The sequence below is a fragment of the Chrysemys picta genome, chromosome 3, assembly GCF_011386835.1.
Source record: "Chrysemys picta bellii isolate R12L10 chromosome 3, ASM1138683v2, whole genome shotgun sequence".
NCBI lineage: Eukaryota > Metazoa > Chordata > Testudines > Emydidae > Chrysemys > Chrysemys picta.
In genome coordinates, this window is record NC_088793.1 from 85,677,004 (window position 1) to 85,697,244 (window position 20,241).

Here is a 20,241-nt window from a genome sequence, read left to right on the forward strand (position 1 = left end):
TGGCCTGAGGTCATTCAGGAAGTCCATGGGGGAATAGACCCCAGCTTTCTCAGGGCTAGCTCCCAATTCACTGGACCAGCCTCTCTCTCTGCTGTGAGCTGCACAAAAAAAAAAAAAAAAAAAGACTCTGATAGATGGGAGCAAAACTGATTGGCCAGTTCTCTGAGACTCTAGCAATTGGTCCCAGTGAATTGGGATGGATGTCATGTTTGACAGCATGAAAAACAGCACAGAGGTCAGGAAGGATGGAGAGAGAATGAGAGAAGATCACTTAACTCCCAAAGGGTGGCAGGTTCTGCCCCAGGCTGGGTTGTAGAGCAATGGCTGCTGTGCAATTTTAGATTTTAACTGAAAATCATTTTGTTTTGTCATTTTTTGTTGAGGGTTCAAGAAAAGTTAGGAATGAGAGTGTTATATGAGTATCAGATGTGCTTATGCCTCAACTTCTTAGGGTTTCAGCTGTATCCAGGCTACTTCCAGAACAAAGAATAGAAATTGCATCCACAGAGTCCATAAAGTCATGATTTGTATTATTCACTGGGCACCATCTGTGTGCTCAGTACTGTCAGAATATGCCAGAAAAGGTAGTCCCTAGGCCAATGTATATAAGATAGCTCAAGTATCAGAGGGGTAGCCGTGTTAGTCTGAATCTGTAAAAAGCAACAGAGGGTCCTGTGGCACCTTTGAGACTAACAGAAGTACTGGGAGCATAAGCTTTCGTGGGTAAGAACCTCACTTCTTCAGATGCAAGACAGCTCAGATATTCAAATATGAAGTGTATAGTTATTGAGCACGTTATCACATGTTCACTGTGATGATAATATCTAATGAGTGGAGGCGCTAATGGCAATAGAAGTTTTACTCGATTAAAGACTAGAAGATTTGACACTTCAACTTTTTTTCAAGGGGAAACATATGAAAGACCCAGTGTGACAACTCTTGTGACTTTAATGTAAATCGTGTGATCTTTGCTGACTTTCTTATAGCCTCAGATGCCAGAATAAAGAGATTTAATGAGAATCTCAGCTTTCATTTTTATAAAGAGTAAGTTTCAGCCTTCACAGTTGGGGTGAAAAGCTTGTAAACAGGAAGTGAGCACCCCCCCCCCAAAGGCTCGGAAACCAGAAATAAATTTTAAAAAATACAAATGTATTTTTTTAAAACTCTCTCATGTTTTTTAGCCAATATCCTGATCTCTTGGGGCATGACTCATGATTTTTTACTACTGAGGTTGACAATGCGGCAGGGGTCCTTATCCCTTGTTATCTTATAGGATCTCATGGCAGTCTTGGTAAGAGCGCTTTGTAGAATTCTATTTTGGCTAACTGAACTCTGCTGACCTAAATTACAGCCTTTAAACTGTATACATTATTTTTTGTTTCTAGCCTTAAACAGCTGTGTAGCATAGCTGTGTGCTGCCAAATGGCTGCTGAGTTCCAGGATAGAGGTGACTATCTCAGTAATGGGTGAAATGATTGGTGTGTGCATGCACGTATACTGTATACATATCTACAAGGACTGAATTGGGTTGGCTTGCAATGGTTTGGCAATCTAGTGTTGTAGTGGGGCAGCTGCCCCACTTCTGGGGAAAAGGAGTGAAAGCAGCTGAGGGTGTGACTGACCAGTGGTGTGGCCAGCTCAATCAGGGCCCAGCTGGGCCTGATCAGAGGGCTGTGGGGTCAGGAGACAGAGGAGTCTCACTCTAGCCCTGGAGTGGGAAGGACTGCCTGGAAACAAGGTACCTGAAGTGGAGCAGTGCTGGGGAAGGGCAAAGGGAGCTGGGGAGCTCCAGCCTGGTAAATCTCTAGGCTGCAGGCTGTGTTGGAGGCCTACAAAAGAAACTGGGGCTGCAGAGGTAGCTGGTCCTACCCCCTTGCCGGTGATGAGTGGCTATTACAGACTGCAGTTTGCCCCAGTGAGCGGGGGCTAGATGATGACTGGCAGTAGCCACTGAGGCGAGGTGGGTTTAGAGGGTTGGGGGTTCCCCTGGGAGGGGAGACCCAGAGAGTGGGGGTACTGCTGGGGCAGAACCCCAAGGTAAAGGGAACAGACTAGACTTCCTCACAGCAGGTAGCAAGTTGCCTCACAACCCTGGGTACTGCTAGGAAGTGTCACACCAACCCCAAGCATTCACAAAGCATGAATCAAGCCCCCAAATATGAGATTTGCTTTAAAAATAATGAGAGATAAAAAGCATGTCAGAGTGGGGTTCTTTTTATTTGTCTTCTGGTCTCTGAGCCTTTAGGTTATGATCAGGTCACATTTTTCAAACTCTTCTCTGCAATTACAAGGACTGGAATCTTACTTTAAAAAAAAACAAAACAACAACCACCTCCAGCAGCTGGAGCTTTAAGAAAAATACCAACTATTGCAAGTCTCATGGTAATAGTGTGAGAGCTGGCCACTGGCACTGACTTTCATTTTCCCAGGTGGGTGCTCTGCCCCCACTCTGCCCTGAGGTCCCGCCTCCACTTTACTCCTTCCCCCAAGGCTCTGCCCTTGCCCTGCCTCTTCCTGCCCCTGCTCCACCCCCTCCCCCGAGTGCCTGCTGCTGAGCAGCTGATTGGCAGGTGGGTGCTGAGCACCCACTTTTTTGTGGGTATTCCAGCCCCAGAGCACCCACAAAGTCTGTGCCTATGGAGCTGGCAACACTGGGTATTAGTGAAGAGGAGAACATAGTCATTGGCATGTCTAACAAGGATTATAAAAGAATGTTACAGTTAATATCTAAGCTAACTCTGAAACAGGCAGGGTAATTAGAACCACAATCTGAGCTAGTGAAAATGCAAGTTACCCAGCAGGAGCGACGTGGAAGCAAAAGACAAGAAAAAAATTCCCATGGAATAAAAGGAAGTGCCATAAAGAGGCATCTGAAGAGCAATGAGTTCCCTGGACAGAAGTGTGACAGGTCTGGCAAGGGATTACACACCACAGGCAAAGCACTCCCCTGCAGGCCCTGCTATCATTCTACAGGTTAGTGACAGGCACACTTCAACCCTCGAGTCCTCCGAGCGTCTCCCTGGAGCGTCCAACTCCTGCTCTACTGGACACTCACAATATTTACTGATTGGCTGCTTCCAAATGAACAGTATCTCAGTTTACCAGCTCAGATCATTGTTCTGTTTATCTTACTGCACATAGATATGTTTTATAATGAAAGCAAGTATAAATTAATTTGACAAAGCATAGAGATTAGATGTTTTCAAGTCATCAGGGCTTGATGAAATACATCCTGGAATACTGAAGGAGCTGACTGAGAAGATGTCTCAGCCATTAGAGATTAACTTCGAAAAGTCACGGAAGACAGGAGAGATTTCAGACAACAGGAAAAGGGGAAATATAGTGCCAAACTAGAAAAAGGAGAATAAAGGCAACATGAAGAATTACAGACCAGTCAACTTAATTTCAGTACCTGGAAAGATTACAGAGCAAACAATTAAGCAATCAATTTGCAGACACCTAGAAGAGAATAAGGTGATAAGTAACAGCCAGCATAGATTTGTCTACAACAAGTCATGTAAAACAAACTAGTATCTTTTTTTGAAAGGGTAACAAGCCTTGTGAATAGGCCTTAGGATAGTGACTTTAGTAAGGCTTTTGATATTGTCTCACAGGAGCTTGTCATAAACAAACTAGGGAAATACAACCTAGATGGAGTTACTATAAGGTGGGTGCATAACTGGTTGGAAACCCATTCCCAGAGAGTAGTTATCAGTAGTTCACAGTCATGCTGGAAGGGCATAACAAGTGGGGTCCCACAGGGTCCAGTTCTGTTCAATATCTTCATCACTGATTTAGATAATGGCATAGAGAGTACACTTAGTCTGTGGACAATACTAAGCTGGGTGGGGTTGCAAGTGCTTTGGAGGGCAGGATTAAAATTCAAAATGATCTGGACAAACTGGAGAAATGATCTGAAGTAAATAGGATGAAATTCAATAAGGACAAATGCAAAGTACTCCACTTAGGAAGAGGGTTTTAAGTCCTGGGCTCCTTGTGGGGGTGTTCCACTCAGGGAACCTCTGCTCCTGGTGCTCTTTGTGCCAGTCCAAACTGGCTTTCAGTGGTCTCTTCAACTTTCCCAAAACACCCTGGCTCCAGGGGCGCCCGGCTCAGCGCCCCCCTCTTGTCATCTCATCTGTGTTTTCACACTTTGCTGGTTATCTTCTTTAGTTGGCCTTGCGGTTTGCAGGTCTGGGCAGTAGGATTCTTCTTTCTCACAGCTGCTTGGAAAGTGTTCAAGCCCCCGTCTTTCTTGGCTCACAGCAAAGCCTTGTCTGTGTGCTGTGTCCTTGGGCTGGCTGGGGCCAGCTCTTATCTTTGGATTCAGCTAGCTGGAGTGTTGAATTGATTCGTTCTCTGCTCTCTTCTTTCTCCCTCCCCTCTCAGCCTCTCATACCTGCTGAGAAAACTTCCACTCCCCACTCACACACCTTTGACCCTCCCCAAAATGCTTTGCGATGCTTGCAACAGCATTAGCCACGTACAATGCTGATCTGCCTTCCCCGGGGGCTCCCTAAGGGAGGGGGCCATTGGGGTGTGACAAGGGGGTGGGGGCCAGGCTGTTTGGGGAGGCACAGCCTTCCCTACCCAGCCCTCCATCCAGTTTTGCAACCCCAATGTGGCCCCTGGGCCAAAATGTTTGCCCATCCGTGGCCTAGGATCTCCTCCTGCCCTACTTTCCTTATATAGTTTTAAAGCAAACAGTACACATATTGGAGTTGTGGTTTGTGAGTATAAGGATGTGCCTTTGGCACATTTTTATATTAGATCATTACTTTAACAGACAAACAGAGCCAGCTTTAAGCCGCTTCAGGCACATTTATTCAAGTATAACGAGGAGTCCAGTGGCACCTTAAAGACTAACAGGACAGGACGGATAGCTCAGTGGTTTGAGCATTGGCCTGCTAAAGCCAGGGTTGTGAGTTCAATCCTTGAGGGGGCCATTTAGGGATCTGGGGCAAAAATCTGTCTGGGGATTGGTCCTGCTTTGAGCAGGGGGTTGGACTAGATGACCTCCCGAGGTCCCTTCCAACCCTAATATTCTATGATTTATTTGTTAGCCTTTAACGTGCCACCGTACTTGTCGTTGTTTTTATTCGAGTATCTGACCCTACATGCACTCTTCTCTCTCCAGAATACCTATTGATAGGCTGTAGCTAAAGTTAACACTGCTGCTCCTAGCTAGCTGCACTAAACATTGTGCAATAATACTAGCAAGTCAATGTCCTCCTCCCTCTCCAAAAAGCAAAGGTCCAAACTTCCCATTGCCCAAGACTTAGCCATTGCCAGGCATATTCACTCTTCATATGGTTGAGATAAACACAGTAAAGAGTTTAAGTTTCCCATACCTCATTTGTTCACAAGTCCTAGGGTTTCACTTATTGCATTAAGCCCTGTGGCTAATGGCACTGGCTGTAAACAGATATGACAGCTCAACTCAGCTTACAGCAGGGCAGCCTCCCGCTTAGATCGAAACTCAGCCCCCCACAGGAATCAGTGTGGCTGTTGTTTTAAGCAAATTTTATGCATCTTGTGGAATGAAATCTAGTGTAGCTCCATTTAATATCTAATACTTTGCCTACAAGGGACTACATCCTGCTCTTCCAAGGGAATGGTCTCTGTGAGCGAACGTGTTTTTTATCTAGTTAAATATATCTATGATCCTTTTTAAAAAAAGTTGGGGAAGGGAAGGACAGGGAAATTACCTTATGAATAAAGAATCCAGGTTCTGTCTGGTAAGAGTTGCTCTCCCCGGGATTGCTTAGCAGCGCACAGAAGCATTAATAAGACAGGAAAAAAAAAAAGCTCAATGGGAGGAGCAGTTATCATGAAACCACATCAAACTCCACCCTTATTGGTCATTGCTCCTGTTTGCTGCTTCACATCACAGATAAAACTGTTCTTTGTGCTTTCTCAAAAGCTGCTGTCCCCAGAGCTGACACATAGTGAGAGGAGAGTCCTAAAGCCCATTCGATAGCACTGAGGGAGCTGTGTCATTTTTGGTTCTATGTTCATTTTCCCTGCAGATAAATTCCTTGATGAATTAACGAGGAGATAGTCTAGGGCTCCCAGAGTATCGCGCCTAGAATTAACTTGCCTTCTCCCTAAATGCGAGACACTACGGCTGTAATAGTTGATGTCCTCATGGCTGCCAGGATACTTGCTGTACTCATTAATTTATTTGTGAACAGAAAATCTTACCCCTCTATTTGCTCTTGCATATTAACTGGAAAAAGAAAGTTTGAGAGAGATAAGATAGGTGAGGTCATATCTTTTATTGGACCAACTTCTGTTGGATATAAGTTTTCCAGCTACATAGAGCTCTTCTCAGATCTGGGAAAGGAAGCAGAGTGTCTGAGCTAAACACAAGTTAGGACAGATTGCTAAGCAGAAGGGGTGAAGCAATCATTATGCATAAAAGATTTGAAGTGGGCAAGTAAGGGTTGCAGGCAGTGCAGTGTGTTGCAAACTATTGTAATGAGCCATAAAACAAGTGTCCCTGTTAAGTTCATGGCTTTTGATATATAGCAGAGTTATGAAATCCTCACATGCTCCTCGACCCCCCACACTGGAAGAAAACAATCAGGAAATCTACATAGAGATCATGCAGGAAACCAAAAACAACTATTAAAAAAAAGCTGATACAGCCATCCAATTTAAAAAGTGGAACCAGCTACAACAACTCCACAACCAAAGCAGAGCCGTAACTAGGTATTTTTGTGCCCGAGGCAAGAATATAAAATTGCACCCTCCCCCGGGGCCAGCTCTTCGGCGGCAATTTGGCGGCGGGTCCCTCAGTCCCTTTCGGAGGGAAGGGCCTGTTGCCGAATTGCCGCTGAAGAATGAATGAAGCGATGGCGGTAGAGCCTGTGATTTTGGGGGGTCTAACTCACGATTTTTGACTGCTTGGGCTGGCAATGTTGCTTCCAAGATGGTCTTTGGTTCCAGTCTAGTTCCAATCCAGAGAGGGACTCACAGGTTAAGAGAGGAGGGAGGTGCTGGATATCAGCAGTGGCCACTAGGGATCAGCATGTGTCCTGAGAATGCTGGGAGTTCAGGTTTGCAGGGCAGGATCAGGGGTGGCAAGTTTGTAGAAATTTTGGTGGTGCCCAGAACCTGCCCCCGCCCAAACTCTGTCCCCCACCCGCCCAAGGCTCTGGGAAGGAGTTTGGGTGAGGGAGGAGGTCTGGTGTGCAGGCCCTAGGCTGGGGCAGGGGTTGGGGTGCAGGCTCTGGGAGGGAATTTGGGAATGGGAGGGGTGCAGAGGGATGGGGTGCAGGGGTGAGGGTTGTGGCTGCAGATGAGGGGTTTGGAGTGTGGGAGGGGCTCAGGGCGAGAGTAGGGGTGAGGGCTCTGTCTGGGGCTAGGAATCGGAGGGGCTCAGGGCAAGAGTAGGAGTGTGGGGGGTGAGGGCTCTGGGTGGGGCTGGGAATGGGAGGTTTGGGGTGTGGGAGGGGCTCAGGGCTGGGGCAGAGGGTTGGGGTGTGGAGATGAGGGCTCTGGCTGGGACTGGAGATGAGGTGTTTGGGGTCCTGGAGGGGCTCAGGGCTCGGGCAGAGGGTCAGGGTGTGGGGGGATGAGGGCTCTGGCTGGGACTGGGGATAAGGCATTTGGGGTGCTGGAGGGGCTCGGGCAGAGGGTTGAGGGTGCAGTGGGGGGTGAAAGCGCTGACTGGGGGTGTGGGTTCTGGGGTGGGGCAGGGACGGGGATGAGTTTGGGGGGCAGGCAGGCTGCTCCGGGACAGGGGCCAGAGAGGAGGACTCCCCCCAGCCCTTTCCCTGCCAGCAGCAACAAGCTCTGGGGAAGGAACCCCCCTTTCCTGCTCCCCCAGCAGCACACTCACCCCACCACTGTCACTGCATGTGCTCCTAGGTCCAGGAATCTCCCTCGCCTCCCCCATGGTGGGTGCTGGGGGATGCTGCGTGCGCCTCCTCCCCTGTTGTTGCCTCTGACTGTAGCTTCACTGGGGGTGGGGGATTGCACTGCCTCCTTGCCCAGCATGGGGCAGGAGCGGTGACTGCGGGCAGGGCCGGCTTTAAGCCGATTCGGCTGAATCGGGCCCCGCGCTAAAAGGGCCCCGCGCCGCAGCTCTCCACCCTGCCCCCAGCTCACTTAACCCTCCTCCCCTCTCCTGAACACTCCGCCCCCTGCTCCTCCCCCTCCCCTGCTTCCCGTGAATCAGAGGTTCGCGGGAAGTCTGAAAAGAAGCAGGGGCGGGCAGGCAGGCAGCACCAGGTAAGCTGGGGTGGCGGGGGGCGCGAGAAGGACTCCGGGGAGGCGTGTCGTGGCCCAGTCCAGCCAAGCAGCTCACTCTGGCCCCGGTTCTGGCCGAGTGCGACGGCCCGGTCCCGGTCGAGCACCCCTGGCCTCAGCGACTCTGACCCGGCTCGGCTCCGGCCCGGTCCCCGTGGCTCGGCCTGGCCCCCGCGGCTCGGCTCGGCTCCGGCCTGGCCCCTGCGGCCAGGCCTGGCCCCCCCGGCTGAGCACTCCCGGCCCGGCCCCCGCGGCTCGGCCCCGGCCCGGCCCGGCCCCCGCGGCTCGGCCCCGGCCCGGCCCGGCCCCCGCGGCTCGGCCCCGGCCCGGCCCGGCCCCCGCGGCTCGGCCCCGGCCCGGCCCGGCCCCCGCGGCTCGGCTCTGGCCCGGCTCAGGCCCAGCCCCCTCGGCTCGGCTCCGGGCCGGCCCACCCCCGCGGCTCAACTCGGCTCCGGACCCAAGCCCCGCGACCCTGGCCGGAGCTCCGGCCAGAACGCGGCCCGATTCCTGGGGGCGGGGCTTGCCGCAAGCCCCGCCTCCAGGAATCGGGCCCCGCTCTTTCTAAAGCCGGCCCTGACTGCGGGCGGGGGGAGGCACCCCTGTGCTGCTGTAGGGTCCCATTGTAAAATGAAAGGGTCTGAGGGGGAAAGGCAGCCTCAGAGTCAATCTGCCCTGGCAGTGGAGATGTGGGCACTAGGACCCTGCAGCAACTGCTGCTGCAGACAGCATGGAGCTGCTCTGCTCCGAGGCCAGGGAAGGGGCGGGGGGAGCAAGTCGGGGCCAGGGGACACTCTGGGGAGGCAGATCACTTGGAGATATAAATATCTCCATGCCAGCAGCTTTTTTTCTTCTCTCCACCGCTTTCTGCGCCCCCCCGTGCCCGAAGCAAGTGCCTCACTCGCCTCGCCCTTGTTACGGCACTGAACCAAAGCATAGTTGCTTGTCTCAGATACATACAAGATAATGCACAGCACTCAGAATCCACCCAAAACACATCACCAAACTTAAGTTTATAATTCTGCTAGACACCAAAAAGCCATGGATTTAACAGGGGTACTGATTTTATGGCTCATTACAACAATTTGCAACACAACACATTACCTGCTACCTTTAATTGTTCACTTCAAAGCCTTTCTGCCTAACAAGCTAATCCCCAACTGTCCACCTCATTTCAAGTGACTGCCTCCAACATGCATTACCCTATTTGCTTAACAATCTGTCCCAATTTGTATTTAGCTCAGACATTCTGCTTTCTTCTCCAGATCTGAAGAGGGGAGCTGTGTAGTCCAAAAGCTTGTACCTTTCACCAACAGAAGCTGGTCCAGTAAAATATATTACCTCATCTACCTTGTCTCGCTCATATCCTGGACCAATACAGCTACCACAAGACTACAAAGTTTAAAGCAGATCATTTAAAAACAAGCCCTCTAGTATTGTTAACCACAGCATAAAAAAAATCAGGAGCCAGGCACCCTAAACTTATGGAATTTACTTAAAAATAATAATTTTTAAATCTTTATATTTGACATCTGTTTTTTGAGCTTTTAGCATTCATGTTTTCTAGCTTTTCTCTGCAACCATGAGGGCTAGAAACTTAATTTTTAAAAATGAAAGCTGAAATGTTCACACAGTAACATGCCTCCAGAAGCTGGGACTTTATGAAAAACACCAAATATCTCAAGATTCATGTTAAACTCACTAAAACTGGTAACACTGACATGGAGCATATTTCCCCCAGAAAATAGAGGAATGATCTGTCTGTTGAAATGGCCCTGTCACCATAGCAGCTGACATTAAGTTTAATGACCTCTCAGAGATCTTTTCCTTTCCCCCACCATTTTGGATCTCACCCTTGCAGCCTCACTTAGCAACACCATCCTTCCTGCTGAATAGAAATGAATTGCATGACTGGCTGCAGAATTGCGTCATTGAAAGATACATGGCACTGTCTTTTCCACAGAGGCTGAGTGTGTTACCTCTGCAGCTCACTGCCCCTTGTTGATGAAAACATCTATTGGCCTAATACTTGTCTTGGATGCACCCTGTATTAGCTATATAAGAAGATTCCAGGAATGTCACTCTGAAGCCTAAAAGGTCTGAGTCGAGTTAGTGTGTAGTGATGGAAACAGCTATAAGTGGTTTGAGCATTGGCCTGCTAAACCCAGGGTTGTGAGCTCAATCCTTGAGGGGGCCATTTAGGGATCTGGGGCAAAAATTTGTCTGGGGATTGGTCCTGCTTTGAGCAGGGGGTGGACTAGATGACCTCCTGAGGTCCCCTCCAACCCTGATATTCTATGATAAGCATGATTGAGAGCTCTTTTTGTTCAGAATATCACCAGGTTGAATCATCACTAGGTTTTGCAGTCTGTTACCATCCAATTTTTAAGTTCTTAGCCATTTTGACTTTATGAATCATACCTGTGCAGTGTATAGCTACAATAAGGCATGTATCTATGTCATGCCAAGAGTCCTCGATATCATTGTGATATCAGCGGTAACTCAGCTAATCACCATCCTTACTCTACAACTAATTTGCATGTGACAATTTCATTGGTTGCATGAGGGAGACTGCACAGGTGGTGGATTGCTTGACCCAGCTGCTACCGCATGTGCCCCTCTGCCACCCACACAAATCCACACAACTATCCCAGCACAACCACCGCCATACAAATCAACACAAGCATCAACACAACACAGCCAGCATACACAATAACCCCAAACACACACAGCCCCTCCCTGCAGCACATGCCCTTTATTCGCCACTCACACAAATATCCCAGCACAATCCGCTCTAGACACAAATCAACACAACCACTCAAACAACAAAATAACCAGCTGTGATGCTGTATGATTTAAGATGACCATTTATATCATTGTTGCTACCACTGTTATACAATTGCAACAAATCTTATACAAAATATGTCATGTTAGGTATTATATGTATGTACCATCTTTGTGTCTGAAGTTACGAATATTTGCTATGTATTTGTATCTCAAATATGTGTTTTGTTCTTGGGTTACACTCACAAGGTATTTTACATCCCGTCTAGCCAGCCCAGTGTTGATGAACCATTCAATTGTAGATGGACCTTTCATTATGGGAGATCAGCTCTTCAGTGAGTCTTCCTGCGGGTGCCTCAGACAGCCAAGGGCCAATGGCCACCCTTGTGATTCAGCAAAACATGTAAGGACATGTGATATGGACATGTGACCTCAGACTCCATCTTTGTCAGTAACTTTCCATACACAGGGGCTGTGGGCTTTGTTTGGGACCGTAAATTTCCGTGCACATAAATGATCTGGAGAAAGGGTAAACAGTGAGGTGGCAAAGTTTGCAGATGATACTAAACTGCTAAAGATAGGTAAGTCCAAAGCAGACTCTGAAGAACTTCAAAAAGATCTCACAAAACTAAGTGATTGGGCAACAAAATGGCAAATGAAATTTAATGTGGATAAATGTAAAGTAATGCACATTGGAAAAAATAACCCCAACTATACACACAATATGATGGGGGCTAATTTAGCTACAACAAGTCAGGAAAAAGATCTTGGAGTCATCGTGGATAGTTCTCTGAAAATGTGCACGCAGTGTGCAGAGGCGGTCAAAAAAGCAAACAGGATGTTAGGAATCATTAAAAAGGGGATAGAGAATAAGACTGAGATGAGGGCGTACCATCGATATATATTAAGGGCACTATAAACATCCTAACTATGGCCTCACTGACAGTCTCTTTGTGTACTCCAGTCTATCTTGTCACCTAGGCAAGCTTGCCTTTGTGATAGATTGCCCCTTATATAGGAAAAAAGTCACAATATTCAGGTTACTCCCAGTCCCAAAGCACCAGTCACTTACCTCAGGTCAATTTCACCTTAGATCTCACACGAAGACAATGCTTGTAGTCATTCCTATAACACACTATTTAAAGATTTATAAACTACAAAAAGGGAACAAGAGTTATTTACAAGGTTAAAGCAGGTAAACATACACACACAAATGAGTTATAGTCTTAAGTTGCAAACAGTAATAGAAGCTTTTATAATAAGCAAGCTCTATACGTCCCTTAGGGCTAACTGGCTAAATACTGAGGATCTCTTGTTTATGCCTAGAAAATCTTGCCCTTGAGAGTCCAAGCAACACAGAGATACAGTTTCTCTTTGTCAGAGATTTTTATTCCCCTACCCGCTTGGCTGAGCTGCCAGTTCAGCTGATAGGAGGAATTCACTTTTTTGTCCCTCCCTTCATGGAGCAATCCAGTCTTTTGTCCTCTGATGTTCCACAATAGTTTGTCTGGTGTTAATGGGCCTTTGCTGTTGGGCAGGACCTAACACTTTGTTTAAAGCCAGTATTTCACACTGCTTTACACTGGAAAATTAAATCAGCTTTATTATATCTTTCAGGGTTGTGAAAAATCTACATCCTTGACCAGCATAGTTCAGCTGACCTAACCCCCAACATAGACAGTGCTATGTCCATGGAAGAATCCTTCCATCAACACAGCTATTGCCTATCGGGGAGGTGGATTACTTCCATATACAGGAGAACCCCTTCCATCGGCATAGGTAATGTCTACACTGAAGCACTACAGCAGGGTCTGGCTTCTAGGCAGGGGGGCCACAGGACTCCACGTGCTGCCCCCGCCCCGACTCTGCACTCCCATTGGCCGGTTCCCAGCCAATGGGAGCTGGGAGGGGGGCGGTGTCTGCGGGCGAGAGCCACGTGGAGCTGCTTGCATGCCTCCACCTAGGAGCCGCACCTGCTGCTGGCTGCTTCCGGGGTGCAGCATGGTCCAGACAGGTGGGAAGCCTGCCATAGTACCCCCACTGCACCGCTGACTGGGATCCACCCGAGGTAAGTCTGCATCCCAACCCCACACTCCAATCCCCTAAGCCCCGAGCCCCCCACAAACCTGGAACCCTTCCTGCACCCCAAGCCCCTCATCCCGGCCCCAGACTAGAGCCTGCAACCCCAAACCAGAGCCCTGCCCCCCTCCTGTACCCCAACCCCCTGTCCCAGCCCAGAGCCCCCTCCCACACCCTGAACCCCTCATTCCTGGCCCCACCCCACAGCCCTCACCCCCTCATCCCAACCCTCTGCCCCAGCCCTGAGCCCCTCCCACACTCCAAACCTCTCATCCCCAGCTCTGTTGTGTCGTGGGCATCAACAATTTTGTTCAACTGGGTTCCCAGAAAAAAAGTTTGAAAACCACCATAGGAGGTGGTCTTGGATTGTGGATTCATAGGAGGATGAAGAAATACACACACTACTCTTGTTGAGGTGCTGGTATTTAATACACAACCATAGTTTAGCAAGAAGAAGAAAGGGTTTTATTTGTCTTCTGTGTATACTTGAGCCATGCTTATAATATTAACATTTCATTACAACGTTGCTCATTCATGCCTGACAGTCACCAGAAGTGCCCTTCCAACTCTTAATGCTACTGTTATTTTTCTTATGTCCTTCCTTTACTGTAATCAGCTGCACAACACAGTATTTCCTTGGTCTAGCTCTGGAGGATCAACAAGCTGTTTAACAGAAAACTCTTAGTTCTGCACTGAGGCCTTCAGAAGATGAGACGAAAGTACTGTGCTTTCCAAAAAATACTGGGGAAGGGTGATATAACAAGAGAGAGCTGCCATTTCACTCTTCAGGATAACTGCACAAACATTAAACATTTCAGGAACATTAATGTTTTTATTGTGGGATGTTCTGTGCATACTAAGTAGTTTTGCATTAACTAATGATATCCTAGGTGGTATCCTGCATCAGCTATGAGCTGGGCACAACATAAACAACTTTCAATTTTGATGAAAAAACAAAAACAAAAAAAAATCCTAAATTAGAGGGGAAGTAAAGGCAGCCACAAAACTAATATATATACGATAAATAAAATATAAATAAATAAATAAAATGGAAGAAAGGGGCAGTTTATAGTAATTAATATAAATCAGAAATTAGCAATTATATAAAATTGATAAGGGAAAGGAAAGGGAATCAAGGAGAAATCTTTGCTCAGCAGAGTTAAGGACAATAACTGATATGAATATTAGGAACAAAAAGAATCCTAACAGTGCTATTGGTCCATTACTAGATGGCAATGGTAGAATTGTCAATAATATGGCAGAAAAGGAAGAAGAGTTCTATAACTATTTCTGTTCTACATTTAGGAAGAAAACAGATGATATAGTCATATCATATGATAACATTCTTTCAAATCCACTAGTATATCAAGAGGATGCTAAACAGAAACTACTACAGGTAGACATTTTCAAAGGAGCAGGTCTGGATAACTGGCATCCAAGAGTTTTAAAAGAGCTGGCTGAGGTGCTTGCTGGACCATTAATGTTGATTTTCAATAAGTCTTGGAATACCATGGAAGATCCAGAAAATTGGAAGAAAGCTCATATTGTGCCAATTTTTAAAAAGGGTAAATAGGATAACTTGGGTAATTATAGATCTGTCAGTCTGACATTGATCTCAGGCAAGGCAATGGAGCATCTGATATAGGACTTGATTAATAAATAATTAAAGGAGGGTAATATAATTAAATGTCAATCAACATAGGTTCATGGAAAATAGATCCTGTCAAACTAGCTTGATATATTTATATGATGAAATTACAAGTTTGGTTAATCAAGGTAATAGTGTCAATATAATACATTTAGACTTCTGTACGGCCTTTGACTTAGTACTGCATAACATTTTGATTAAAAAACTAGAACAATATAAAATTAACATGGCACGGCTTAAAAGCTGGCTAACTGACAGGTCAAAACATAATTGTAAATGGGGAATCATTATCGAATGGGTGTGTTTGAGTGGGGTCCCATAGGGAATGGTTTTTGGCTCTGAGAGGCCCTGGAGAGCAACCCGTCCCTTTCTGGCAACTCTGGCCAGTGTTCCCTGCTCAGGCCGAAAGGCCATGGAGAGCCTAACCTACCAGCTCTGACCCAGCGGTTTGGTGGCCCTGGTCCCTGTTCCGACCTCGAGGTTTGGTGAGCTTGGTCTCAGCTCCACCCTTCGTAGGCCCTAGGTGAGCCCCCCTCAATAGGACCCTGACTTTAAGTCCAGTGGGCACAGGAAACAACACAGATTTTCTGCCTCTGCTGCTTAGTACTCCATCTGCATTTTGCAGCATGGGAGTTGTGGTACCTGTCCTGGTCACTAGGACCCAGTGGATATCGTTCCAGGCTTGGAAAACCCCATGGAGAACACAATTGAACCAGCTTGGACCCAGAGATCTGGTGAGCTGGATTTTTGCTCCGGTCTTAGTAGGCCATACGCGAGCATATTCCCTGACCCCGCTGGCTCTGACCGAGGTGGTACAGTGAACTGTGTTTCTGCCCTGACTCAAGTGGTTAAATGAGCATCTTAACCCCCTTAACTCTCTGAGCTTTAAGGGAGATGGTGAAGGAAATATTCCGAATATCCAAACCTAGATCTCCCCCACTGCAACTTGAGACCATTGCTCCTTGTTTGGTCATCTGCCACCACTGAACAACCTAGCTCCATCCTCATTGGAACCTCCTTTCAGGTAGTTGAAGGCTGCTATCAAATCCCCCCTCTCTCTTCTCTTCTGCAGACTAAATAAGCTCAGTTCCCTCAGCCTCTCTTCATAAGTCATGTGCCCCAGCTCCCCAATCATTTTCATTGCCCTGCTGGACTCAAGCCATTGATCACTACCCATTGAGCCCAACAATCTAGCCAGCTTTCTATCCACCTTATAGTCCATTCATCCAGCCCATACTTCTTTAACTTGCTGAAAAGAATACTGTGGGAGACTGTATCAAAAGCTTTGCTAAAGTCAAGATATATCACGTCCACCGCTTTCCCCATATCCACAGAGCCAGTTATCTCATCATAGAAGGCAATCAGGTTGGTCAGGCCTGACTTGCCCTTGGTGAATCCATATTGACTGTTCCTGATCACCTTCCTGTCCACCAAATGCTTCAAAATGGATTTCTTGAGGACCTGCTCTATGATTTTTCCAGGGACTGAGGTGAGGCTGACCGGTCTGTAGTTCCCTGGATTCGCCTTCTTTCCCTTTTTAAAGATGGGCACTATATTTTCCTTTTTCCAATTTTCCGGGACCTCCCCCGATTGCCACGAGTTTTCAAAGATAATGGCCAATGGCTCGGCAATCACATGGCTCTGCAATCAGCCAACTCCCTCAGCACCTTCAGATGTATTAGATCCAGACCCATGGACTTGTGCATGTCCAACTTTCCTAAATGGTCCTTAACCTGTTCTTTCACCACTGAGGGCTGCTCACCTCCTCCCCATACTGCGCTGCCCAGTGCAGCAGTCTGGGAGCTGACCTTGTCTATGAAGACCGAGGCAAAAAAAGCATTGAGTACTTCAGCTTTTTCCACATCATCTGTCACTAGGTTGCTTCCCCCATTCAGTATGGGTCCCATACTTTTCCTGACCTTCTACTTGTTGATAACATACCTGTAGAAACCCTTCTTATCCCTTGCTAGCTGCAATTCCAATTGTGCTTTGGCCTTCCTGATTACATCCCTGCATGCGCAAGCAATATTTTTATACTCCTCCCTACTCATCTGTCCAAATTTCCATTTCTTGTAAGCTTCCTTTTTGTGTTTAAGAACACAGAATATTTCTCTGTTAAGCCAAGCTGGTCGCCTGCCATATTTGCTATTCTTTCTGCACATCAGGATGGTTTGTTCCTGCACCCTCAATAAGGTTTCTTTAAAATACAGCCAGCTCTCCTGGACTCCTTTCCCCCTCATATTAGCTATAGGATCCTGCCCATCAGTTCCCTGAGGGAGTCAAAGTCTGCTTTTCTGAAGTCCAGGGTCCATATTCTGCTGCTTTCTTTTTGTCAGGATCCTGAACTGGTCACTGCTGCCCAGGCTGCCACCCACTTCTACATTTCCCTACCAATTCTTCCCTGTTTGCTAGCAGCCCATCAAGAGTAGCACAGCCCGTACTATACAAGAATTCAGGCTAGATGATCACAATTGTCCCTTCTGGCCTTGGAATCTATGAATGTACTTACACTTAAACTTCCTCCCAGGATCAATAATAGTGGCTCTTCTTTCACTAACTAAATGCAAGTCGTTTTTGGATCATTCAGGGTAGATAGCCAGGCATTAGGTGGGAATATGACTCAATGGCAGGACTGAAAGCATGTGGGGCTGAGATTCTGTTTCTGAACAATATTTGAGTGTTGAAATGTTTGAGCACCACAGTGACCATTAACTCAGCTGGGACAGTGCTTCAGAGAGGTGCAGTTCAACTTTCTGATCCTCTTCTCCCCTGTATTCTTTAGTCACCAGTACATATATGAGGGTCTGTGAACCTGTTTCTAATCCCCAAGAAGAGAATGGAGTCCTTCTGTGCCATTTCTTCTTTGAGCAGCTCCAAGATCATGAAAGTCAACATGAGTGGCTAGTTATTTTTAGAAGAGTAGCTCCCACTAAAGATTCCAATGCTGATCATTTTACTGTTCACTTGCAGATGGCATTTATTCAGTCTTGGGGGGAATACTCTCAAGACAGAGTGAGATGATAGGAATATTGCCTTACATATTAAGATGACTTATGATTGTATTTAACACAAAGATCTGGTGATTCTTGGCTTCTTAGGCATCACGGTCAGTATAACTGAAGCTACTTTTCTTTCTAATCAAACAATGGTGATTAGGATGTTATAAAATTTCCCATAAAGCTGATATAGTCTGTTCTGTCCTCAGGTAATCAGAGACACAAAGCGGGTGAGGGAATATCTTTTATTGGACCAACTTCTAAATAAAAGAGATTACCTCACCCACCTTGTGTGTCTGATATCCTGGGACCAACATGGCTACAACAACACTACAAACAACTATGACAGTCAGTTCATCTGCCACAAGACATATCAGAGGGTAACACTAACAACCAGACTCCTCTGGGTGGATCATCTTTATCTGCAACAAACATCTGAGTATTATACAAGACTCCATAGGAGAAAGTAATGCAGCTAAACAATATGTTGGTTTAGATGAGACCTACCACATTATCTATGCACTTTTTGAAGTACAGTATCTGTAGAATTTCTTTGAAAGGGTCATTTGTATTCAGAAACCGTTGTGATTAAACTATATTAATGAATGGAAGTGTAACTTGTTTTCTTGAGCATAAAGGTTCTTCTAACAGTCATTTACAAAAGATTTCTGCACTATTTGTCAAGAATTAGCTATACATACTAGTTCCACAGATCCTGTGTCTTCCATTGCTGCTCATGTCTTTTCTATGATGCAGTATGCATGCATAAAGTGGCCTGAAAAAAGCACATAGGGACTATCATTACACCCATGTCTGCCCATCCCGTTCAGCAATTAATTCTACTCCCAATGCCAAAATCAATTCTGTCCCCACAGTTCCCTCTAGCCCAACATCAGTTCTGTTTCCACATCTATTCTGCCCCCTTCAATCTCTCATCAGTTCTGCCTACGCACCAGCCTCAACTCTGCTCCTCATGCAACTCCTGATGTGAAGTGATGAGTTATCCCCGAACAGGAGTCTGATTAATCCACATGTAGTGATGAGTCATTCCTGTGCTTGGCTGTAGCCAATCCACAAGCCAGGAGCTGGTCTGGTGACTCTCAAGGCAGGTATATAAGCCTCACAGGAGCAACAGCCCCTCAGTCTGCCCCCATGTCACTACAGGGCTTGGAACTCTCCCCTGCCTGATTGTGGTGACAGACTTCATAGGCCTTGGCCTGCTCGAGTCCTGCTCCAGCCTAGCTCTTAGCCCCACTCTTGCTTTGCTTTCAACCTATTCCTGACTCTGGCTCCAATCTCTGGCTCCAGTTCCTCACCCCAACTGCTACCACACTGACCAACTACCACTGTACTTACCACTATGTCTGATCCTCTGGGTCTCATTTTCTCACATCTGGAGTTCTTCATCCCCTGTGCCAGGCCAGGTGGGGCTGTAGCAGAGTCCCCTCTTGCCAGGTTGGATGTTGCAGGGAGTGGGGAGGAGCAGCGAGACATTCTGTCTCCTTTGCTCACAGGAGGGGCGGGGAGAAGAGGGAGTGGAGCCGTTCTGAGCTGGTGGGCTCTTTCTGCTCACTCCTCCAATTTCCCCTCCTGTGACAATGTTGTTGGCTCCTGAGTGGGGAGGGGGAGAGGTCTGCCTGCCTCCTGCAGCAGCCCTAATTGGCTGCTTTTCTCCAGGAGGTAGCAAATGCGGAAAGTAGTCAATCCAAGGGAGTTTTCCCCTGTGCCCCTCAGACACCTGGCAGCTTTTTCAAAAATTTATTACCCAGGTCTGCAACTGGGCATGCTTTAAGCACTGGCAGTCCAGGCTAAATTCTGTTACTCTGCATTTGCCAACATCCTAGGTGTCTTTCAATGGGAACTTTCCTAATTGAGGTACATTCCTTGGGCTTGATTCTCCTCTTATTTACACTGATGTAAATCAGCAGTTATGTCACTGAACTCAATGGAATTGTGTGTGTAAAACTGGTGTGAGAGGAGAATCAAGGCCCTAATCTTTAACACACAGGTCTCTGAACAGGCTTGGGATATTTGCTCCACTTAATACTTTTTGTCTTCTACATACATTTTTTCTACCAGTATCTTTCAGTTTACTTCAGGAGTTGAACCTAAACACCACTAATTGGCATCTGGCAAGTACAGATAAAGTACAGATAAAACAGAAAGGACAAAATTTGGTGACGACACAAACACTTGGAAGTATATGTCAGTGGAAAGTAGTATAATGTACACCAATTTGGCGTTCAGTGGAAAATAAATGTAACTTAAGTACTGCTGGACTAACGAAGGACAGCAGGAAAGGTAGGTCTACAGGTTGCTTTATCTTATACCAATGGTTCTCAAACTTTTGTACTAGTGACCCCTTTCACATAGCAAGCCTCTGACCCACTTATAAATTAAAAACACCTTTTAATATATTTAACACCATTATAAATGCTGGATTCAAAGCAGGGTTTGGGGTGGAGGCTGACATCTTGCGAC

The 20,241-nt window shown here is 46.8% G+C and overlaps 1 protein-coding gene across 2 annotated transcripts in view; it reads right to left on the reverse strand.

Moving 5' to 3' along the window:
* DDO (D-aspartate oxidase) overlaps positions 1–5,854 on the reverse strand; it is a 30,702-nt gene extending 24,848 nt beyond the window's left edge. The window contains exon 1 of one of the 2 annotated variants that reach the window (XM_005287621.4): positions 5,709–5,854. The gene's annotated coding sequence lies outside the window, so the exon portion shown is untranslated. The remainder of the gene's footprint in view (positions 1–5,708) is intronic. The other variant, XM_065590248.1, reaches the window with a different exon arrangement.
* Between the last annotated feature and the right edge of the window lie 14,387 nt (positions 5,855–20,241).